Source organism: Triticum dicoccoides, chromosome 5B (genome assembly GCF_002162155.2).
Source record: "Triticum dicoccoides isolate Atlit2015 ecotype Zavitan chromosome 5B, WEW_v2.0, whole genome shotgun sequence".
NCBI classification, from domain to species: domain Eukaryota; kingdom Viridiplantae; phylum Streptophyta; class Magnoliopsida; order Poales; family Poaceae; genus Triticum; species Triticum dicoccoides.
This window is the reverse complement of record NC_041389.1, coordinates 75,047,586-75,073,146: the sequence shown is the minus strand read 5'-3', so window position 1 is coordinate 75,073,146 and position 25,561 is coordinate 75,047,586. Positions and strand designations below refer to the sequence as shown.

The following is a 25,561-nucleotide window of genomic DNA, read 5'->3' as shown; positions in this document are numbered from 1 at the left end:
ATTCGGATTCGTCTCGTCGTTCTGAGCAACTTTCATGTAGAAAACATTTTCATCCGAGTTACGGTTTATTTTCTACGAATTTTCAAAGATTAAAGCCTTTTCTGGAATTATTATTATTAACAGAAATGGAATATGACGTCGGCATGACGTCAGCAATGCGTCAGCATTAGGCTGACCTGCTGACTGGTCAAACTAACAGGTGGGGCCCACCTATCAGCCTCTCTGGCTTAATCAGTGGGTTAAACTAATCTAACGTACTGATTAGAGGGGTGGGCCCCTAGTGTCGGTGACTAACTAACTACTATTTAAATAACAGAGGGGTGGCCGCAAGCTTGTGGGCACCTCGTGGCACATCCAACCCTAATTCCACATCTAAAAATACTCAAATATTCCCCTGACATCAGAGAGACACCCGAAATACTTTTTCCGCAGCCGCAAGTTCTAGAACCACGAGATCCCATCTGGAGGCCTTCTTCGGTACTCTGCCGGACAGGAAATCGATCACAGAGGGGCTCTACATCAACCTTGCCACCGTTTCGATGATGCGTGAGTATTTTACCATGGACCTACTGGTCCATAGTTAGTAGCTAGATGACTTCTTATCTCCATTTGATCTTCAATATAATGTTCTCCTTGATGTTCTTGGAGATCTATTCGATGTAATGACTTTTTGCGGTGTGTTTGTTGGGATCCAATGAATTGTGAGTTTATGATCAAATTTATCTATGAATATTATTTGAGTTTTCTCTGAACTCTTTTATGCATAATTACTATAGCCTCGTATTTCTTCTCTGATTTATTGGTTTGGTTTGGCTAACTAGATTGATTTATCTTGCAATGGGAAGGGGTGCTTTGTAATGGGTTCGATCTTACGGTGCTCAATCCCAGTGAAAAAAGGGGACATAATACGTATCTATCGTTGCTATTAGGGGTAAAAAGTTTGGGTTTATTTATACGTGAGTTTATCCTGTCTACATCATGTTATCTTGCTTAAGGCGTTATTCTGTTTTTCCATAACTTAATACACTAAATGCATACTGGATAGCGGTCGATGTGTGGAGTAATAGTAGTAGATGTAGAATTGTTTCGGGCTACATGTCTTGAACGTGATGCCTATATATGATCATTGCCTTGGATATCGTCATAATTATTTGCTTTTCCATCAATTCCCCAACAGTAATTTGTTTACCCACCGTATACTATTTTTAACAGAGAAGACTCTAGTGATAACTATGGTCCCCGAGTCTATCTTCTATCATATATTAAAACCAAAAATACATTGTTGCGTTATTTATTTATTTATTTTATTCTGTATTTTTGTCCGATCTATCTATCAAAAACTATACAATTTAATCTTGCTCGGCACCGTCAAGGGATTGACAATCCCTTTTTCGCGTTGGGTTGCAAAGATTTGTTGTTTGTTTGCGAGTTCTACTAACGAGTCATTGCTTGGATCTCCTACTGGATTGATAACCTTGGTTCTTAACTGAGGGAAATACTTATCTCTACTATACTGCATCATCCTTTCCTCCTCAGGGAAATCCCAACACAGATCACAAGTAGCAATAGGCATCACGTCCGAGACAAGTAGACCGACTCCTGCTTGTATCTGCTACTGTTACTCCACCCATCGACGACTATCCAGCATGCATCTAGGGTATTAAGTTAATAAAAACAAAGTAACGCCTTAAGCGAAATGACATGATGTAGACAAAGTAAACTCAACTAATACGAATAAGCCCCATCATTTTATCCTTAATGACAACAATACAAATACATGTCTTATCCCTTTCTGCCATTGGGATAGAGCACCGCAATATTGAACCCATTACAAAGCATTTATCCCATTGAAGATAAATTAATCTAGTTGGCCAAATCAAACAGATCGATTGAAGAGAAGTACAAAACTATAATAATCATGCATAATAAAGTTCAAAAAAGACTCAATTACTTCTCATGAATATTCAAATCATAAACCCATAATTCATCAGATCCCTACAAACACATCGGAAAAGAAGATTACGTTAGATAGAACTCCAACAACACTGAGGAGAACATTATATTGAAGGTCAGAGAGAGAGAGAGAGAGAGAGGTTATCTAACTACTAGCTATGGACTCATAGGTCTGTGGTAAACTACTCACGCATCATCGAAAGGCAGCAAGGCTGATGTAGAAGCCCTCTATGATCAATTCCCCCTTCGGCAGAGTACCAAAAAAGGCCTCCAGATGGGATCATGGAAGAACAGAGACTTGCGGCAGCGAAAAATGTTTCGAGTGGCTCTCTATTTGTTTCCCAATATTTGAATTTACAGAAGTGGAATTAGGTCAGACGGAGCCTTGAGGGGCCCATAAGGCAATAGGACGCGCCCCCAGGGCGCGCCGGGTTGCCTTGTCGTCTCCTCGTACATCCTCTGGTCTCCTCCTGAAACTTCTAGGGTCTCTTACGTCCAGTAAAAAATTGTCAAAAAAATTCGTAGCCTTTGGACTCCATTTGATACTGATTTTTTGGAAAACAAAAAACAAGCAGAAAACAACAACTAGCACTCGGCACTGGGTTAATAGGTTAGCCCAAAAATAATATAAAATAGTAAAAAATGCATATAAAGCATCCAAAATTGATAATATAATAGCATGAAGACATATCAATGGAGTGCAGAGCAACTCCAACGGGGCGACCTATTTCGTCCGCCCATGTTCGTTTGGGTCCCCGCGGACAAAAAACGCCGGCCCAAACCCAAAATGTGTCCGCTTCATGTCCGTGTCAACACATTTCAAGCCCAAACACGAAGCAGACGCGTCGCGCGTCCGCTCGGTGTCCGCCGCGGCCCCACATGTCAGTAGGCCAATCCCCGCACGCAGTCGTATTTAATGCGACCACCTACCGCAGGCCCACGCATCAGCGACTGGAAGCTACGCGGGGAGGGGGGGGCTCATCCACTTCCACTGCCCGTCCACGTCTAGCTCCCTCGTCGGCGACAAGCGAACCCTAGCATGCGCCATGGGTTTCTTCATCGGATGTGGCAAGAACAAGGGGAAGACCCCGTCGGTAGCTCGTCCTCCGCCGTCGCCGGAGCTTGCCCGCCCTGTGAGGCAGCGTCTGAACATCCCCGTGCACCAGGCGCGATGACACTGGCAGTACAAGTAGCCGCTGTCGTACCCAGATGTGACGCTGCTGCATGACTAGCATCTGGATCCGCAGCGGAGCCCGATGTTGGCGGTGCCACGGTCATAGCGGGCGTGGTGCGCAGGCGTCGGGAAGTTTTGAGAAGGAACGCGAGCACGCCCTTAAAGCAGACTCGTGCTGTGCTTTGTGAGACAAGGAGAAGACGTGACGAGACGTTGGCCCACGTCTCATGTGAACCCAGGAACTAGTAGTGCACAGTGGACTCGTCCGCTTCCCGTCAAGCAAAAAGAAAAAGAAAAGAACCACACCGCGCAAATTTCCTGTCCCTGGCCATGGTGCGGCATAGCTGAGGAGTGAAGAGAGATTGTGGTGGAGGCCGCGTCGGGCGCGGGGGGAAGGGGAAGAAGGCGAGGGCAAAGCGCGTCTCAAGGCGCTGGCGACGCCGCGGCTGGGGCATCTGCTGCTGTATAGAGCTCCATCGATCTCCACTCACGCAGCAGGTTAGCGATTTCTTTATGCCCCTCTCATTTCTGGTCTCCTCAGTCCTAAATGCAACTTTTGTACTTCCGAATCTCCATTAGCATTTGGAAATCCATAGAAAATAGATTCATCTGCTGCTATTGCTACATCAGAGTCGCCGCTGCCTGCCTTCTTTGGGTTTCATGTCGTTTCGATTTATGGCATTTACGGAGACATGATATGTAAGCCAATTTTCTTTAGAAGCAAGTTTCTATGGCAATCCCGTACAATATATGTTAGACTGTATTTATATGTGTATATTGTAACGTTGTATACCACCTCATTATATATATATGTGATAGGCCACCCCTAGAGGGTTATGCCGGTTCCCCCCAAAGCCTATTGTCTTACATGGTATCATGCTAGGTTACGTCCGCTTCCGCCTAAAAACCCTAAACCGCCGCCGCCGCCGCCGCCGCCACCGCCGCGCCCGCCGTCGCCGTCGCCCGACTGCTATGACGTCCGCCGCTGCGTCCGACTCCACCGCCACCGGTTTTCTGCCGGCCTCCCTCGCGGCACTTCTCTCGAGGCCGCTGGATGCCGCCTCCCTTCAGGCGCCGATCGGGACACGGAGCGTCGGCTCCCTCTTCGCGCTCCCGCCGGCTGCTACTTCGCCCGGGCAGGCGCTTGTGGCCCACACCGCCGCCGCCCCGTCAACCGCGGCTGTCGCGTCCTCGGCCACTGCGCCGCTGGTGGCGGAGGACGTCGCGCTGGCAGGCTTCGCGGCGTCAACCGCGGCCATCGCGCCCTCTGTCACCGCGCCGGCTGCCCCTCTGACTGTCTCCACGGTGGTCTCACCTCAGCCAGTCTCCTCGATGGGATCGCAGCCGCCGCCGCCGTTTCACTTCGGCCATCTCATCACCATCAAGTTGTCGTCGGACAATTACATCTTCTGGCGCGCGCAGGTTCTTCCGCTTCTTGGGAGTCACTATCTGCTTGGCTATGTCGACGGCTCTCTCCCTTGCCCTCCTGCGCTGGTTGACAGCGTGCACGGTCCGGTCTATAATCCGGCTCACCGTGTCTGGACAGGGCAGGATCAGGCGAACCTCTCCTCCATCCAGGGGTCGCTCTCTCCGGCCGTTGCTGGGCTGGTTGTCTTCGCCAAGACGTCCCACGAGGCATGGACTATTCTTGAGCGCTTGTTTGCGGCGCAGTCGCAGGCTCGTGTATCTGGGCTCCGTCGCCAACTTGGGGAGTGTCAGAAGCTTGACTCCACCGCCACTGAGTTCTACAACAAAGTCAAGAGTCTCGCCGACACGCTGGCCTCCATTGGACAGCCCCTCACCGACTCCGAGTTCAACTCGTTTATTGTCAATGGTCTTGATGAGGAGTATGACGCCCTAGTCGAGATCATCAATGAGAGGGGCAACTCCACGCCCATGCCAGCACACGAGGTCTTTTCACGCCTCCTGCTTACTGAGCAACGAGTCGAGACGCGCCGATCCAGGGGCAACGGCGCCCTCTCGGCAAACGCCGCCACCAAGGGTGGTCGCTCCTCTGCTTCATCCAGGGCTCCTTCGGGGCAGTCACCACCACCCGCCTTGGCCCCTCCTCCTACTGCGACGCTACCAGGGGCTGGCGGTCCACGTGTGTGCCAGCTTTGTGGTCGCGATGGGCACTGGGCCTCGAAGTGTCACAAGCGCTTCCAGCGGGGTTTTCTTGGTCTCGGCAATGACGGGAAGGATACACGCAACTTTGCTCGTCAGGTCGCCATGGCTGATCGTCCGCCGCCGCAGAAGCCACAGGGACACACTCAGTCCTACTCCATTGATCCCCACTGGTACATGGACTCTGGGGCGACAGAGCACCTGACCAGTGAGATGGGGAAGCTTCACACTCGTGAACCCTACCATGGCTCCGACAATATCCACACCGCCAATGGAGCAGGTATGCACATCTCTCATATTGGTCAAACATCACTTCTCACTAGACATGCCAATAGGAGTCTTCAACTTCGCAATGTTCTTCGAGTTCCATCTGTGACACGTAATCTTCTTTCAGTTCCTAAACTCACTCGTGATAATAATGTGCTTTGTGAATTTCATCCTTTTGATCTTTTTATTAAGGATCGGGGCACGAGGGACATTCTTCTTAGTGGGCGGCTCTGCCAAGGTCTCTATCGTCTGGAGCATTCTGGCGTCGCTCGCGTCTTCAGTGGAGTTCGGGTATCTCCGTCACAGTGGCATGCTCGTCTTGGTCACCCGGCCACACCTATTGTCCGGCATGTTTTGCGTCGTCATGAGCTTCCTAGTGTGTCTAGTAATAAAGATGTAGCAGTGTGTGATGCTTGTCAGCAGGGGAAGAGTCATCAACTTCCTTTTTCGGAGTCCAGTCATGAGGTGAAACATCCTTTAGAACTTGTGTTTTCAGATGTATGGGGTCCTGCTCAGACTTCTGTTAGTGGTCATAATTACTATATCAGTTTTGTTGATGCTTACAGCCGCTTTACCTGGCTTTATCTTATCAAACGTAAATCTGATGTGTTTGACATTTTTGTTCAGTTCCAAAAACATGTTGAACGCCTTCTCAAGCACAAAATTGTTCATGTTCAGTCGGACTGGGGTGGCGAGTATCGCAACCTCAACTCCTTCTTTCAGTCGCTTGGGATCACTCACCGTTTAGCATGTCCACATACACATCAGCAGAATGGTTCAGTAGAACGTAAGCATCGTCACATTGTTGAAGCTGGTCTGACTCTTTTGGCCCATGCATCTGTTCCGTTTCGTTTTTGGAGTGATGCTTTCACCACTGCATGTTTTCTCATCAATCGTACTCCCACTCGTGTTTTGAATATGAAGACTCCCATTGAAGCTCTCCTTAATGAACAACCGGACTACACCTTTCTCAAGGTGTTTGGGTGTGCTTGCTGGCCCCATCTCCGTCCATATAACAAGCGTAAGCTCGAGTTTCGTTCTAAGAAGTGTGTTTTTCTTGGTTATAGCTCTCTTCATAAAGGATACAAATGTCTTCATGTGCCCACTAATCGTGTCTACATCTCTCGGGATGTTGTGTTTGATGAGCATGTTTTTCCCTTTGCCAAACTCCCTGTGTCCACTACCGAGCCACCTGTCATGCATTCATCCTCTGTTGCTTCTGACCAATTTGATGATGTTGCATATTCTCCTCTATTGTTGCCTAACCATGATGCATGCACTGGTCGTGGGGCTCGTTTGGAGATTCTGGAAGTGCCATCTTCCTCTTCGTCGCCATCGCCTTCATCCTCGGCACCTTCTGTTGTGCATGAGGAGCACATGGCGCCCCTGCATGGCCTCGGTTTCCGTGCTCATGCACGGCCGATCGACGTCCTGGCCCGGTCGCCTCTGGCTTCTGGGCTGCCTTCGCCATCGTCGCGCCCTACAACCCCGCCGACTGGGCCGGCCTCCTCGGTCCCCGTCTCGCCCAGGGCGTCGGGGCAGTCATCACCAGGCCTGGCCTCGCCCGCCCCTGCCTCGCCCAGGGTGTCTGGGCCCTTCTCACCAGGGCCGGCCTCGCCTGCTCTCGCCTCGCCAAGGCCGTCTGGGCCGGTGTCACCGGAGCTGGCCTCGCCCACTCTCGGTTCGCCCATGGCCTCTGAGCCCCTGTTGTCGGACCAGTCTTCGCCATGCAGCCCGGAGTCGTCTGTCCCGAGCTCGCCTGAGGTGATTCCTGCATCTCCGGCGACCGTCACGTCTCCGTCACCTTCGCCTCCGCCGGCTCCTGCTGCTGCTCTACGTCCACATACGCGCAGTCGGAGTGGCATTTTTCAGCCTAAGCAACGTCACGGTGGCACAGTTGCTTGGTTAGCGGCGTGCATGTCTGCTGCTCTCGCAGATCCATCCTCTGAGCCACGCACGTATCAAGCTGCTATGCGCATTCCTCATTGGAGAGAGGCCATGGAGCAGGAGTATCAAGCGCTTCTCCGCAATCAGACATGGACTCTTGTTCCTCCACAATCACGGGTAAATGTCATTGATTCCAAATGGGTTTTCAAAGTGAAGAGGCATTCTGATGGGTCCATTGAGCGCTATAAGGCTCGTCTGGTTGCTCGTGATTTTCGACAGCGTTTTGGACTTGACTATGAAGACACCTTCAGTCCAGTGGTCAAGCCTACTACCATCAGACTTCTTCTCTCTCTGGCTGTTACTCGAGGTTGGTTTCTTCGTCAGCTTGATGTTCAAAATGCTTTTCTTCATGGTGTCTTGGCGGAGGAGGTTTACATGCGCCAGCCTCCGGGTTTCTCTGATCCGGATCGCCCTGATCATCTCTGTCGTCTGTCCAAGGCAATTTATGGTCTGAAGCAGGCTCCTCGTGCTTGGCATGCTCGTCTTGCAATGGCTCTTCGTGCTCATGGTTTTGCATCATCAACTGCTGACTCCTCATTGTTTCTTCTTCAAAGGCCTGAGGTTACTATGTACTTGTTGGTCTATGTAGATGATATCATTTTGGTCAGCTCCTCTCAGTCGGCTGCTACTGCGCTTGTTCACTCACTTGGTGCTGATTTTGCGGTCAAGGACCTTGGGAAGCTTCATTACTTTCTTGGTGTGGAGGTTACTTCTCGTGCTGCTGGCCTTGTTATGACGCAGAAGAAGTACTCTCTGGATTTGTTGCAGCGAGCTGGGATGCTTAAGTGCAAACCGACGACTACACCCATGTCTACCACTGATAAGCTCAATGTTGTTGATGGTGTGCTTCTTTCTTCTTCTGATGCGACAGAGTACAGGAGTATTGTTGGTGGGCTCCAGTACTTGACGATCACGCGACCAGACATTTCCTATGCTGTTAACCGAGTCTGCCAGTATCTGCAGTCACCCCGTGACACTCATTGGTCTGCTGTTAAGCGGATTTTGCGCTATATTCGTTTCACGGTGGCTCATGGTTTGCATATTCGGCCGTCTGACTCTGGTTGTCTTTCAGCATATTCTGATGCAGACTGGGCTGGCAATCCGGATGACAGGCGATCCACGGGGGGTTATGCTGTCTTCTTTGGCTCTAACCTGATTGCCTGGAGTGCTCGGAAACAGGATACTGTCTCGCGTAGCAGTACTGAGGCTGAGTATAAGGCTGTGGCCAATGCCACATCAGAGATCATCTGGGTACAGTCCTTGCTTCAGGAGTTAAGTATACCCCAATCACAGCCTCCTGTTCTTTGGTGTGATAACATCGGTGCTACATACCTTTCTGCAAATCCGGTATTCCATGCCCGAACGAAACACATTGAAGTTGACTATCACTTTGTGCGTGAACGTGTCTCTCAGAAGCAACTACAGATCAAGTTTATTTCTTCCAAGGATCAACTTGCTGACATCTTCACCAAGCCATTGCCTTTGCCACAGTTTGAGACTTGCAGGCGCAATCTTACCCTTCTAGATTCATTAGAAAGTGGCTAAGATTGAGGGAGGGTGTTAGACTGTATTTACATGTGTATATTGTAACGTTGTATACCACCTCATTATATATATATGTGATAGGCCACCCCTAGAGGGTTGTGCCGGTTTCCCCCAAAGCCTATTGTCTTACAATATAAGAGTAGATAAGAACTGGATTTCGCATTGTACAGGCTAGCTCAGGGAGTTCAGATCCATATACAGGAGGCCCTAAGCAGGAAGCCTACTGGATCTACTGCTATCCAGCCCCGGTTGTGAGACCCTCACCTAGCTCGTCGCCGGCGGCTAGCCTAGCCCTGCCGGAGAGGAGAGGGGAGGAGCCGGTGTGGAAGGACTTGGATGGCGATGGTTCCTGGTTGAGGTTTCAGGTTGGTTCCCCCACTACTTGATATTACATATGCCACCGATGGTCAGATAACGCAAGGACCATGCCATGTTAAACTATTTCTTCTCACAATGATTTTGCCTTCTTTGCCATCGTTAGATTTTTTTTCTTGTATTTAAACATACATATTTTTTTACACTTTCCTTTTGTATATCTACAGAAGGTCCAAGCTAGCTGATATAACATGACTGCAGAAAAGCGTATACCATTACATATCTTACGTGAGATTACAAATGGATTCTCAGAGCACTCAAGGATTGGAAGGGGCGGGTATGGAGACGTTTACAAGGTAGACCTTATTACTTGGCATTTTTTCTTTCAATCAATATACTAGAGCTAACATCAAATGAACCAGTTATAAACAAATAATTGTGTAATAGGATAGGCGATTAGTTTACCTATCTTTATCTTTATTTTGCCAGCCGGTTGTGGCTTTTGGGCCTTTTGTTTTTGGCGTTGTGACTCTTGGTGAGCTAGCCATTTATTTGTTTTCAGACTTTCAGACCTTGTTGAACATCCTTTTTATTTATATAATTGTGGCCGTATGCATCGTTCTGATGCAGAGGCCGGGGAGTCCCCCTTTTCGAAAAATAAAATAAAAAATAATTGTGTACAATGCTTATGTCAAGCAGGGAGTTTACAGTGGGAGAGAGATTGCTGTGAAGTTGCTTCATGTTGATACGGTGCTAGGACATGATGACAGACAATATATCAATGAAGTTGGTAACCTTTTGAGGGTTAAGCATCCAAATATTGTACAGTTACTTGGTTATTGTTATGAAATACAGAATGAACTAATTGAACACAATGGTGCAAATCATTTTACCCGACACGTATATAGAGTCCTCTTCTTCGAGTACTTGCAGGGTGGAAGCCTAGACAAGCATCTTCGTGGTATGATGGAACTTAAATTCAATACGTTCATGTTCTTTTGTGTTTAAGCAAAACCAAATTCTTAAATTCTCTTCTTTATAATGTTCTCTTTATCAACTTGTGTAGAAGAATCTTTTGCACCTGATTGGAGCACGCGTTACAAGATTATAAAGGGGATTTGTGAAGGATTAAATTTCCTTCACAGCTGTGAACCACCAATCTTTCATCTTGACCTGAAGCCTGCCAATATATTACTAGACAGTTCCATGGCGCCTAAACTGGCGGATTTTGGTTTGTCAAGGCTCTTCGGTGGATCACACACTCATGTCACAAACAGAGTTGTAGGAACCGAGTAAGTGCCTCACGGAAATCCTCATTTTCCAGTCTTCTCCCTTTTGTGATCAAATAAACAATATTTATGCTGACCGTGTCCTTTGATATCATGCAGGGCGTATATGCCACCAGAATTCATAAAAGACGCCTATAGCGCCCATAAGAATGATGTCTTCAGTTTAGGTCTTGTGATGATAGAGATAATTAAAGGGTCTTCAGGTTACTCCGGTTATATAGAAACAGACGAAGTCGGGCAATTTACGCAAAAGGTAAAACATTTTCAGTTTGACACTAGTTCATATAACAAAGCACCACATGGATATTTTTGATGTCTGTACTTTATGCATTATGGTCGTCCAAGTAAGGAGTTGATAGCTTAGTTGAGCTATAATTTTTTTAAACCTAATATATAAGCTTCTTTCCTTCTGTATTTTCGGAAAGAAAAAAAAGTGAGCTCCACCAGTCCAATAACTACCAGCATTGGATATCCACTATATGTATAAGGAACCTACATGGCACTGTTAGTCATCAACATAAACAACCAGTAGTCAAATTATTCATTTAATTAATCTGCTTGCTAGAAGAAAAATCTAGAGTATGATTAATTTTGTATACTACTTGTGAAGTGCCAAAAATGCATATGTGGAGATTCTAAAAATAGAAAGAAATGCGCACGTAGAACCTTGCTTCATGAGAGAGGTGATAAGCAGATATACATATAGTACATCTCTTTTATTTCAAGTTCCTTTTGATTGCGAAGAGCGTTTTCATCTGCATTTTGGAGCAAGTACATGGTAAAAAAAAATACTTTGCTCTCCTAATTAGACATCTTATATTATCTATCTACGTTAGTTATCTGGGAAGTGGTATGCGACACCTTTGAACAATAATATGATGTATATATCAGAGCACCTCCAGAGTCGGATTAGCCACGTGGTGGCCTTTGCTTCATCCTTTGAGTTTTCTTTAGGGCTTGTTGAGCTGTGCCCTCAGCATAACCCCCTTTGAACCTGCGTGTTTGTGCTACCTTTATGTGTGTGTGTGTGTGTGTGTGTGTGTGTGTGTGTGTGTGTGTGCGTGCGCCGTGAACCATTGTGGGATGTTGTGGCTCGGTGGTTTGCTTTATATATAAAGCGGGGTGAAAGCCTTTTTCGGTATATATCAGAGCACATGCCACAACTTTTGACTTAGAATGTATATACACAGAAAAACTTATCTCCTGCATACAATGTATTGACCATGAAATTTGTGTGTCAAGAATACTTTTGAACAAGTATCGTATATCGTACTTTCGTATTTTTCATCCCAAATTATATCTCTCTACCTGTTTCATAGGTGCTTGGCAATTGGAAGAATAGGATAAAGGCTACTTCGGAGTACCCATTAGAGGAATCACATCAAGTGCAGATATGCATCGACACAGCAATGCGTTGTGTTGAACCTGACAGAAACAATCGACCTAATATAGCAGAAGTTCTGGATATTTCTGAGAAAGACAGAAACTCATATGCCCAAGAGACAGGTATGATCTGCGTACTTAACGCAAACAAAATGAAAGCAACAGAGCATCTAATTTACGATTGGCAGAAGACAGTTGTTTGTGTACATGGACTAGCTAGCAGTTGTAGATTTTGCAGCTCCTCATTTCCCAGTCATTTTGTTTTCCCGATCCAAGGGAGAACACCAACAGCTGCTGGAGGCTGCAGCTGTGGCTTCCAGAAACGGTGGTGGGAGAGAGGAGAGGCAGAGAGGTGTTGCTCAGTGGCTGGTGCAGTAGAGTGGTGGAGGAGAAACGAGCTAGTGGAGGAGATGAGTGTCCTCGGGGCGCCGCCGGAGGGGAAGAGGTGGTGGTGGAGAGCACTGGCTGCATGATGCTGCTCCGTAAGCATCAACCTAGCGTTAGAATCATGGCACGCACATTGTTTCTGCTTCAATCATGTCATCACGTCACCCTCTTTCAGGACTATGGCCTTGTTCGTGTAACGGTATTGTCTTAGTGAAGGTGGTGTGTTCATATGTTTGTTGTTTCAATGTGTTGGATTTTGCCATTCTAGTATATATGTTGAACTTTTATTCCAACATCTGGCATTACATCTTTTTCCTCGGCCGGTTTGCACGTTTTGTGAAGAGCAATCTAACTGAAAGATCAGTCAATAACTTAGCTTAAACACATGTAGCTTAATCATCCCAGAGAATTTACGAGACTGTGAGTTCATGATCATGATAATTCTATTGGTCTTCTCCATGCACTTACACATAAAAACTGGTTGCAGATGGCAGATGTGTTCCCGTGTCCAACAATTGGTCTCAAGAGCGAGTCTAATATGTTGGAGATGATGGTAGCTGAACTAAACAATAATGAACACAGACATTGCAATTTGATGCCAACAGATAACTCTAACCGTACTGTGCAGCAACTTGCTGACAGGGAAACATCATCAGATGTGGAACAAGTAATCATCGGAAGGACCAAGGAAAAACAGAAAATATTGTCTATTTTATCCGAGAGCATCACAGAAGAAATGGTCATCCTTCCAATATGTTAGATAATAACGAGAAATAAACGAGACAGAGAGACACGGATTTTTACGTGGAAATCCTTGCGGGAGAAAACTACGGATGCACGAAGGCGCAATCATTATGATGGAGGAGTATTACAAGCACGAGACGACAGACTGTCTGAGGTGCGACTACATGGGGTATATAAGAGGGCAATACATGAGAGTCCTTGGAGGACAAGTAAACGAGTTATACTCGTACGTGTTGATACCAATGCAAAGGCCCACACCGTATGTACTACGTCTAGTCTAATACGCTACTAGAATTTAGATCATAATTTAACAATCTCCACCTTGATCCAAATTCCCTCCAGTAGTCGAAGAAAGCGAATAACTCCATCCAAATTAGCATAAACACTTTGTGCGTCAAAATCCATAGGACTAGTGAGAAATACCAATTAAGCCTGAGCAAAGCACAAACTTATTGGTCGGAACTGGCTTTGTCATCATATCAGCAGGATTATCATGAGTACTTATCTTGCATACCTTCAAATTGCCTTCAGGAACAACATCTCGAATATAATGAAATCTGACATCAATGTGCTTTGTCCTCTCATGATACATTGGATTCTTTGTAAGATATATGGCACTTTGACTGTTGGAAAATATGGTAGGGCAAGATGAATCTCCACAAAGCTCAGTGTATAAACCTCTCAACCAGATAGCTTCTTTGCATGCCTCGGAAATAGCCATATACTCGGCATCAGTAGTGGAACAAGCCACAATAGACAGCAAAGTTGCTCTCCAACTCACAGCACAACCACCAATGGTGAAAACATAACCTGTGAGCGATCTTCTCTTATCCAAATCACCAGCAAAATCAGAATCAACAAAACCAACAAGTCCATCTCTAGTTTTCCCAAACTGTAAATAAGCATTAGAAGTACCACGCAGGTATCTGAAAATCCACTGAACTGCTTTCCAATGCTCTTTTCCAGGATTAGCCATGTATCTACTGACAACACTCAATGCATATGATAAATCCGGACGAGAACAAACCATGGCATACATAAGTGAACCAACTGCACTCGAATAGGGAACTCTAGACATGTACTCAATATCTGCATCTGACTTAGGACATAAACCTGATGATAATTTGAAGTGTGCAGCTAACGGTGTACTCACCGGCTTGGCATTATGCATATTAAAACGACGAAGAACTTTATCAATATATCCCTTCTGACTTAGATATACTTTTCCAGACGGTCTATCTCTGGATATTTCCATGCCAAGAATTTTCTTTGCTGCACCCAAATCCTTCATCTCAAATTCATTACTCAATTGCTTCTTTAGTTCATTAATCTCTGACATACTCTTTGCAGCAATAAGCATATCATCAACATAAAGCAGCAAGTAAATAGTTGAACCATTGACAGTTTTCAAATAAATACAACTATTATAATTAGACCTTTTGAAACCTTGAGAGAGCATAAATGTGTCAAATCTCTTGTACCACTGTCTAGGGGATTGCTTCAATCCATAAAGAGATTTCTTTAACTTGCAGACAAGCTTTTCTTTTCCAGGAATAACAAAACCTTCATGTTGTTCCATATAAATATCCTCTTCTAATTCTCCATGTAAGAATGCAGTTTTAACATCCACTTGTTCAAGCTCAAGATTATGCATGGCAACAATACTGAGTAAAGTGCGAATATAGCTATGCTTCACAACAGGAGAAAAGACTTCGTTATAGTCAATACCTGGAATCTGGCTATAACCTTTAGCAACTAACCTTGCTTTATATCTTGTCTCATCATTAGGAGAAACACCTTCTTTCCTCTTGAAAACCCACTTGCAACGAATATGTTTCTTCTCTCTAGGTAATTTTACTAAATCCCAAGTGCCATTCTTTTCAAGTGATTCCACCTCATCATGCATAGCGGACCTCCACTTATTACTATCACCAGAAATAATAGCCTCGGAATATGAAGAAGGCTCAGAATTACCTTCAATTTCTTCGGCAACAGATAAAGCAAAAGAAACAATATTGCACTCTTCAATTAACCTGTCAAGTTTATTAGTACCCCGCCTAACTCTGTCACGTGCAAGATTCCAACTGGGTGGAACAATAGGCTGATTTGGAGTAGGAGTGACATGTTCATCATCAACGACGGGTTCATCATGTGCATCAACAATTTCATTACCAGATGTATCACCTGAATCAATAACATGCTCCACCTGAACAGTAGGCTGCTGAATAGTAGGCTGCTGTTCACTCTCAACAGGAACATTAGTAGATGAAACATCATATAACATAGCAGTTTCATTAAAGATAACATTTCTGCTAATAACAACCTTCTGGGTTTTAGGATTCCACAATTTAAAACCTTTAACACCAGACTTATAACCAAGAAAGATGCACTTAACAGCCCTAGGCTCCAATTTTCCATTATCAACATGAGCATAAGCAGTGCAACCAAAAACTCTCAACTGTGAATAATCAGCAGGTGAACCAGACCATACCTCAATTGGAGTTTTCTTATTAAGAGCAATAGATGGTGAACGATTAATGAGATAACAAGCAGTGGAAGCGGCCTCAGTCCAAAAACGCCTATGCAAATCTGCATTGGACAACATGCAACGGGCTCTGAAAATAATGGTCCTGTTCATACGCTCAGCAACACCGTTTTGTTGAGGAGTATAAGGAACGGTGTAGTGTCTAACAATGCCTTCAGACTTGCAATAATTTTTAAATTGCTTAGAACAGAATTCCATACCATTATCAGTGCGAAGTATTTTTATCTTCCTTTCAGTTTGTCTTTCAACCATAATTTTCCACTCCTTAAAAGCTGAGAATGCTTCATATTTATGATTCAAGAAATAAGGCCAAACTTTTCTCGAATAATCATCAATAATAGTCAGCATGTAACTAGCACCACCTAGTGACTTCTTGCGAGATGGTCCCCATAAATCAGATTGCACATAATCAAGAATACCTTCAGTTGTATGAGTCGAAGTGTTGAACTTCACCCTCTTGTTCTTGCCGAAGATACAATGCTCACAAAATTTCAATTTACCAGGTTCATATCCATCAAGAAGACCTCTCTTATTTAACTCTGCTAAACCAAGTTCACTCATATGTCCAAGACGCATATGCCAAAGGTTAGCAGCATCACAATCAGAATTCTTTGAAACAATTGGAGTAGCGTTACCTGAAACAGTAGAACCTCGAAGGTAATAAAGACCATTGGTCGAACTTAAGTCACCTTTCATCACAACAAGGGAGCCTTTGGTGACCTTCAAAACACTATCTCCACCTGAATACTTGTATCCCTTTGCATCAAGGGCACTCATAGAAATAAGATTTCTCTTCATCTTCGGAATATACCGAACATTTGTCAAAGTTCTGATTATGCCATCAAACATCTTGATTTGAATAGAACCTATGCCTTCAATCTTGCATGGTGAATTATCAAAACCCAAAATGGAACCAACAGAAGTAGTGGAATCAAAAGTGTTAAACCAATCTCTATGTGGACACATATGAAAAGTGCATGCAGTGTCAAGTACCCACTCATCATTGGTCTCAGCACATCCAGCAATAACAACAAGAGTATCATCAGAACTATCATCACGAGCAACGTTAGCAGAATTTTCACCTTGTTTGTTACCTTTCCTCTTTTCCTTGTTCTGCAACTTGAAACACTCAGAGATGTCATGCCCGTCTCTCTTGCAATACCTGCAATACTTGTCTCTGGATTGCGACCGGCCCCTGTAGCCGTTCTTACTTTTGCCTCTGTTTCCATTATATGAGTTCTTCTCCTTTGTCCTGCCACGAACAGATAATCCCTCGGCTTGGGATGAACTCGAACCATCATGAGGCACCATTAATTTCATCTTCTCCTTAGAGTTCAAAGCTTCATAAACTTCATTAAGTGTGAGAGTATCACGACTGTATAATATGGTGTCTCTAAAGTTGGTAAAAGAACTTCGCAGTGAACAAAGTAACATTAAAGCAGTATCTTCCTTTTCATACTTAACCTCCATTGCAGCTAGATCGGATATGATCTCTTTAAATTCTGAAATATGATTCAAAATGCTATCTCCCTCGGGTAACCTGTGTAGGAATAATTTTTGCTTCAGATGCATCTTGCTAGTGAGATCTTTAGTCATGCAAATCCCTTCCAGCTTTAACCATAGAGCGGCGGCAGTTTTCTCACTCAAAACTTCCTGCCAAATATTATTATGCAAATGGGGTTGAATTTGTGACAAAACCTTACAATCAATTCTTTTCTCCTCGTCAGTCCAGTCATGAATTCTGTTCTTCTCAAAACTATCCAGTGCTTCATCATAGTCGGACTGTGCCAACAATGCCCGCTTCTTGACTTGCCATAGGGTAAACCTTGTGTCACGGTCCAGCAGCGAAAGATCGTACTTCATGGATGCCATGAGTCGATTAAATCTGTGTACACAAAGTAGTACAAGCCCGTAGAAAAATTCTTGATAGAATTAAAGTTGCGGATCAAACGAAATAGGATAAATAGCACCTAGTAGATATTGGGCAGTGGACATAGCAAACAAAAGGACGAAGCAAGGATCAACTAACTGGGAAAATATCTGGTGCACCGGAGCTTGTGGTGCTACCGGTGCACCGAACTCACATTGTGCTTTTAAAATGTTCAAAAAATTCTGAAAAAAATTTAGCACACTCACACAACATCAATGTAGGTTCCCACAAAATTTCGAGTCAAAATTCAAAACATAACTCGAAAAACAAAAATGACAAATTTCAACCCTGAATAGTACATAACATAATTTGGGCTTTAGATTTGGCCCATTATCATACTGATGTCAACTTTGTCATTTTTATATCTCAAAAAATATTTCAAATTTTTTATACGAAATTTTGTGACATCGTACATTGATGTTGGGTTAACATGCTAAATTTTTTACAAAATATTTTAAATATTCTAGGGCATCCGGTGCACCAGTAGCACCACAAGTCCGGGTGCACCAGATACATACCCTCAACCAACTAGTACTAGTACTCCTGTAGCCGTCACGTGAGCAAGCAATCAACAAGTAGTAGTAGTACTCGAGTAGATTAACTTCAAGTAGCAGCAGCAGCAACGCGATCCACTCCACGCAAAGAAAACGCTAGCGGCTGCCTCGGGACTTGAGCAATACGTGGAGAAGCACCGGAACTTGGCGACTTGCGATTTGACAGCAGCGTTGCAGCCTTGACTTGGGCCCGTACGGAGTTCCTGTCGGTCTCGGCCTGGTACGGCGCTGCAGCGAAAATCGATCCGAAGCCGGCTCGCCTGGTCACGTACGGGCGGCGGCGCATGTAACCCTAATTCTCCCGATCTCTGATCTCGTATCTATAACCTCAGCTCTGTATACCACTTGTTAGATAATAACGAGAAATAAACGAGACAAAGAGATATGGATTTTTACGTGGAAATCTTTGCGGGAGAAAACCACGGACGCACGAAGGCGCAATCACTATGATGGAGGAGTATTACAAGCACGAGACGACAGACCGTCTGAGGTGCGACTACATGGGGTATATAAGAGGGCAATACATGAAAGTCCTCGAAGGACAAGTAAACGAGTTGTACTCGTACGCGTCGGTACCAACGCAAAGGCCCACACCATATGTACTACATCTAGTCCAATACGGTACTAGAATTTAGATCATAATTTAACACAATATATGGCATTGGAGGCATTGGCAAGACAACCTTGGCACAATTGGTATTCAATGACCCAAAGTTCCAAGACTACACTCGGGTGTGGGTATATGTTTCCCAGGAATTCAACTTGAACAAGATTGGCAACTCCATAATAACACAGTTAAGACAAGATCAGCAATATACCTACCAAACAGATGCTTCATAAATGCCTCAAAGAGCTATTTGATGGTAAGAGCATCCTTATTGTTTTAGATGACCCGTGGGAGGAGAACCCAAAAGAGTTAGATAAAATGAAGGTTATGCTAGGGCTTGGCCTAGGAAGAAAGGTGATTATAGTAACTACACGTGATGGAGGTCTAGCAAGGAAATTTTGTAGTCCTGCAGTTGCACCATACAAGTTGGAGACTTTGACCGTTAATTAGTGTTGGACTATAATAAAACAAAAAGCTGACTTTGAAGACCGAATTGACCAAGAACAATTGGAGCATATAAGAAGGGAGATTGCCACCAAGTGTGGAGGAGTGGCCTTAGCGGCCCAATCACTTGGATACATGTTGAACGGCATGAGGTCAGATGAATGGGAGTCGATGAGAGACAGTCATATTTGGAATCTATCTACTTCTATGGGCCATGAAGTGCTTGCGTCCTTACAGCTAAGCTACAGCCACATGTCTGCTTGGTTGAAGTTGTGCTTTTCCTATTGTGCAATCTTTCCAAAAGGTCACAAAATAGCCAAGTATGATCTAATTCACCAATGGATTGCTCTTGGATTCGTCGAGCAATCTAGGATATTTGATTCTATGCAGCTCTGGGAGAATTATGTCACTCAACTTTTGGGGATGTCCTTCCTTCAATATTCAGAGGCACCTTGGGTGAGTTACAACATAATTTTACTCTTACTTTCAACCTTAGATATTCCAGCTCACATATAGTATGTTTTCACGATGACTCCTGGAGCAGAAGCATTGTAGTGCACATGCTCCTGTTGCAATTATTTTTTTCACATTTTATTGGAAAGTTAAGAAATGTGTATGTTGTACAAATGTACGGTGTTATGCTCACTAACAAAAAAACGTGAATGAATATACATTCATGGATTGTACGAAGTTAAATTTATGCACACATCATTTCTCCATTTTGGCCAAATTTTGTCGGATAACAAATATGAATAGTTTAAAATATTTGTAATAGTGGTCATACCCTAATACAATACACAGTAAGTGTGTGCCAAATATATATTTGCACTCTGAAACTCCCTCGGATAACGAAGGCGCCGTAGGATAGAGGGACAGAGTTGAATCAGATTAGATCTGGCGGGCTGCCAGTTGGTACGTCTACTGGGCAGCAGTGGCCAAATTAGCAACACAATTCTCTTCTGAATAATTTAGGTAATCAACCACTCAACGTAGCTAAAATATAATCAATCACTCAACGTTTAGGACGACTACCCTTCTTAAATTTACGTATAGGAAGGCGGAGGGATTGCCACCGTTAGTCGGAGGGCACCCATGATGCTTTAGTTAACACAGGTGCTCGAGTGGCGACATTTTGGCTGCTATCAGCGTGCACGGGATTGCGAGTTCATCCACCAGGTAGATATCATGGAGGCCCTTTGGCGAGGATGGGTTCATTTGGAACCTCTCGGCCTTTACATTATATATTCTGTGTAGTCGGCCTTTCCACGTTCTCGGTCCAGCAGATCGCCTCTGAGCCGGACGAAGACTTCCCGCTGGTTCCTATTCGGCGCCTTAAGCGCCCGTTACAGGCATTCCTGCTAACGGGCGCACACCCCTCTCCCCCTCCTATCGCTACTAACGGGCCGGCCCATCTCCCCATTGTTATATGGTTTCTATACCGCAAAAAAGGAACCCCAGATAGAATCGAACACAAGACCTCCTGCAGCAATGGATACTGCACTAACCACCACGCCACCCAACCCGCGCGGACAAGTAATATCTTTTGTTTCGTTTATTCTTTCGTATTTCCTTTTTCCATTACTTTTTTTCCTTTTTTCCTTTTTCTATTTTCTGTTTTTTTCTCTTCTTCCTTTTTCAAATGGATTAACGTTTTACAATTTTTCTATGCAACCTTTCGAAAATCAATAAACCATTTTTCAAATTTGATAAACTTTTTTCAAAATTGGTGAACTTCTCATTTTTTTGATGAACTTTTTTTTGGAAATTGATAAACTGTTTTCAAATTTGATGACTTTTTCAAAACCAATGAACTTTTTCCAAAATTGGTGAACTTTTTACAAATTCGATAATCTTTTTTCAAATTTTTGATGAACTTCTTTGAAATTCCATGAACTTTTTTCCAATTTTGATGAACTTTTTCAAATTCATTTGTTTTCAAATTCGGTGAACTATTTTTCATTTTTGATGTTTTTTTTCAAATTTTGATGAACTTTTTTCATATTCCATGAACTTTTATTGAAATTCGATGAACTTTTTTCAAAATCAATGAAGTTTTCACAAATTTGATGAACTTTTTTTCAAATTCGATGAACTTTTTTCAAATTCAATGAACTTTTCCCAAAGTCGATGATTTTTTTTCAAAAACGATGAACTTTTCCAAAGTCGATGAATGTTTTTTCAAAATCCGTGAATTTTTTTGAAAATTGATGAACCTTTTCCAATTTTTATGAACTTTTTGAATTCGTCAATGTTTTTCGAATACATGAACTTTTTTTTTTCTAATTTGTGATGTTTATTAAATTCTGTGGACATTCAAAATTTGTTCAGATTTCTTTTCCAAAGAAATACTATTTTTCTAAAGTAGTTCTTAAACCTTTCGCGTTGCAAGATTTTCGTAAGGGCTGTATTGGTCTACTGGTTAGCTGACCATGCACAGGACCTTAATGGTGCCGGTTCGATTCCTTATGGGAGCAGCAGTTGCGTTTCTTTTTTCTCCGATGTGAATACATTTTTGCACTGCCCCTGCTGTTCATGGGCCGGCCCATTCGCGAGCTGCAGTGCGCGCCGGTTGCGCCAACCGGCGCATAAGGCGCCGAAGAGGAGGTCTCAGACTTCCCATCCTCGGGAAATCCTATTTGGCGCTGCAGGCGCCGGTTAACGTGCATTTCGTTAACGGGCGCCTGCAGCGCACACCACCTACCGCAAGCTGGGCCGGCCCGTTTACTTGTTTTCTCATTTTGATAAATCGCAAGAAACAGCGCTCTAGGTAGGATTCGAACAAGCGATCTCCTGGTTTCGAGAACACCGCGATAACCACCGACACACTCCTTCGGATCTGACTGATTACCTTCTTTTGAGAGTAAATACTTACTGTTTTTTCGAACGATTTTGTTTGATTTTTTCTTTTTACTTTCTTTTTATTCTTACATTTCTTGATAATTAATAAATGCGCGAACTTTTGTAATTTTCGCTATTTTGTTTTGGTAAAATCGATGAACTATTTTTCAGTTCGTGAACCTTTTTTGAATTCGATAATTTTTTTTTAAATTGATGAACTATTTTTTCAAAATCAATGAACTTTTTTCAAAAGTTGTGAACTTTTTTTCAAAACTCGTGAACTTTCATGAAAATGGGTGAACTTTTTTTCAAAACCGATGAACTTTTTTCAATTGTATGAACTCTTTGTGAAAATCGATGAACTTTTTCAATTTTCTTGAACTATTTTGTATTTGATGAACTTTTCCAAAATTTTCATGAACTTTTTTCAAACTCACGAACTTTTTTAATTTCGCTAACTTTTCTGGAATTAGTGAACTTTTTCAAATTTATGAAAAAAATTCTGGAAATAGTGAACTTTTTTCAATTTTCGTTAGCTTTCTTGAATAAGTGAACCTTTTCTTTTTGAAACAAATTCGTGAACCTTTTTTAAATCTGTGAACATGTAATTTTGGAACAGCGCGGCTGCAATTGTCCTTAAACCCTTCGCGGTAATGTTAGCCAGTCTTATGAGCGGGTCTAGTGGTAAGCCAACTGCGTACTGCAAGGCAACGACACATGTTTGAATCCTCGGCGCGACAAGTTTTTTAGGTATTTTTTCGCTGTTGTTGCTTGTTCGTGGGCCGGCCCACTAAGGCGGCGCAGCGAGCGCCAGTTTGGTTCAGCGGCGCTGAACGCGCTGAATAGGAGGTCCCTCCCCATCCTGGCCTGCCGAGCAACAGCATTAGCACCATAGCTTAGTTTCCTATAAGCAGGGCTTTGGCTGATTTGTTTTTTCTTTTCTTCCGTTTTTGCCTATTGTTCACGGTGCTCTCTCTCTCTCTGCTTTTCTCACGCATTCAACTTTGACTAGTGTTTGTTTAGTCCACTGCACTAACTAACTTCGTCTTAACCTCTATGGATTTAGCGTTGACCCTTTTCTCGCTTGATCTAATAGGCACAACTTTGACCACTGCATGTCTTCCAATAACTTTTCAGCTGATACTATACTCACAACGACAAAATATTGTTCCATATTAATGGCCATGAAAATATCATACCCACACGGAAGTACTTCCATGGATATACTGCTATGTTTACGTACATTTTTTTTACGGTTATATGGCAGCATTTCCATGGATAAATTTACCACTACAAAATGAAATCAAATCAAAATTCTAACAACATTATTTTTTCAATTCTTTTTTGCTGCAGGGTTATAGACAAGAAGACAAATATATTACATTCTTCACGATGCATGACCTAGTGCATGATCTTGCAAGAGAGATTTTGGCCCATCAACTTAACATGGAGGGAAACAAATGCTGCTATGCATTGCTCACAGATTGTACCAAGTCATTGCAGCTGTCTTTTCCTGCAAATATATATTCGCTGCACTTTAGGGGCTGTTACGGACAAGAACTTTGTGATGGTGCATTTTCGTCAGCTAAGTGCCTCCGTGTTTTGGATTTAAGTGAATGCTTAATTAAGAAGTTACCTGACTGTATTGGTCAATTGAAGCAGTTGAGATTTCTTCATGCTCCACAAATCCGATATGAAATGGTTCCCAATTGTATTACTGAGCTCTCACAGTTAAATTACCTGAACCTTAGAGACTCTGGTAAAATCTCAGCACTGCCGGAGTCAATTGGTGATATGAAAGCTATGATGCATCTTGATTTATCAGGCTGTGTTGAAATACGTGAACTCCCAATATCATTTGCAGAGCTCAAGCAGCTGGTTCATCTGAATTTATCACACTGTAGTATGTCTGAAGCAGAAGCTTTGGGTGGCTGTACCAAACTTCAGTATCTGAATTTATCAGGTAACGAGGAACATATCAGAAGGTTGTCAAAGGTCATTAGCAATCTAATTAAGCTCAGGTATTTAAATCTATCGGGGTGCATGAACGCCATGGTGCCGGCATCAGAAAACGACATTGTCAGATTGCTTGACACTATATGTACTCTTTCTAATCTAGAACAGCTGGACCTGTCTAAGAATCAAGTGTCTTTTTGTATACCAGAAATTATTGGCAACCTCGCGAAGCTTCATACATTGGACCTGTTAGGCTGCTACAGATTGAAGCTTCCTGCTGACTTTGTGGTGCGTATTTCAAGATGTAACTCTGGAAGGATTTTCTGCTTGCATATGTGTACAAATCCTTATGCGCTGACGATATATAGACTTGAAAATGTGAAGTCTGCAGAAGAGGCACACAGTATAAAACTGATAATGAAACAAAAGACTAAAGAGCTAAGATTTGAATGGACTGTAGCAGCTTCAAGGTTTGTGGAAGACAAGGAGGTGTTGGAAAAACTAGTGCCACCAAGCAGTGTAAGGGTATTGCATATAACTGGTTACAGTAGTGTCAGCGTTCCTGATTGGCTTATGGGTATCAGGCAGTATCTCCCTAATCTTTCTGAGTTATATTTCTGTGATTTTCCTAATTGCAATGACCTACCATCACTTGGTCAACTACCATACCTACGAGAGCTAGGTCTGTGCCGCATGGAGAGCTTGGAAGAGTGGCACACGGCATATACCAGTGGCGAGCCTAAGTTTGGGGCATTGACCATAGATCAATGTGCCAAGTTGACGATAAAACCATGTGCACCAAGAGCTACGGTTTTGCGGATAATAGATTCTGATAATGTGCTATCACACAGTGGTGCTTCCTCTTCTCCAATAACAAAACTGACTGTCAAAAACAGCAAGGTGCCCTTGCATCAGTGGAGGTTGCTTCACCGACTCCCTGTACTCCGAGTTTAACTATCACTGGTTGCAGTGATCTGACCACCTCACCTAAGATTATCCAGCAGCTCTCCTCCCTTCTATCATTATGCTTCGACCAGGCAGAATTGCCGAGATGGTTAACTGAGCTGACATCTCTGCGGGACCTAAGGCTGTCTGAGTGCAGAAGCATGACATCACTACCTCAGTGGTTAGGAAAACTTACCTTTCTCAAGGAATTGCATATCATGCGCTGTGAGGAGATCAGGTCTTTGCCGAACAGCATACAACAACTGACTAGGCTTGAAAATCAGATGGTGTGAATCAGAGGAGAACAACATGAAGCTTGCTCACATCAGAGGAGTATGTGTGCCCGCCAAGCTATCTGTTGTATTGTTTTTATTCTTGGCATTGACTAGTACTACCTCGGTCTTGGTTTATTGGTCCTCATTGTAATTTGTGCCAAATTTTGACCATAAATTTAACTAACAAAATGTTCATGCATGTCATAAAAAATTATATCATTGAAAACTATGTTCAAATGTGAATCCAACGATATAATTTTTGTTGACATGCACTAACATTTTGTCAGTTAAATTTTTGATCAAAATTTAGCACAAATTACATAGGGGACTAATAAACCA

General features: G+C 43.5%; 1 pseudogene; it reads left to right on the top strand.

Annotated features, from left to right (window-relative positions):
• Positions 1 to 3,338: 3,338 nt before the first annotated feature.
• On the top strand, positions 3,339 to 25,215 carry LOC119307444 (annotated as a pseudogene).
• The last annotated feature ends 346 nt before the right edge of the window (positions 25,216 to 25,561 follow it).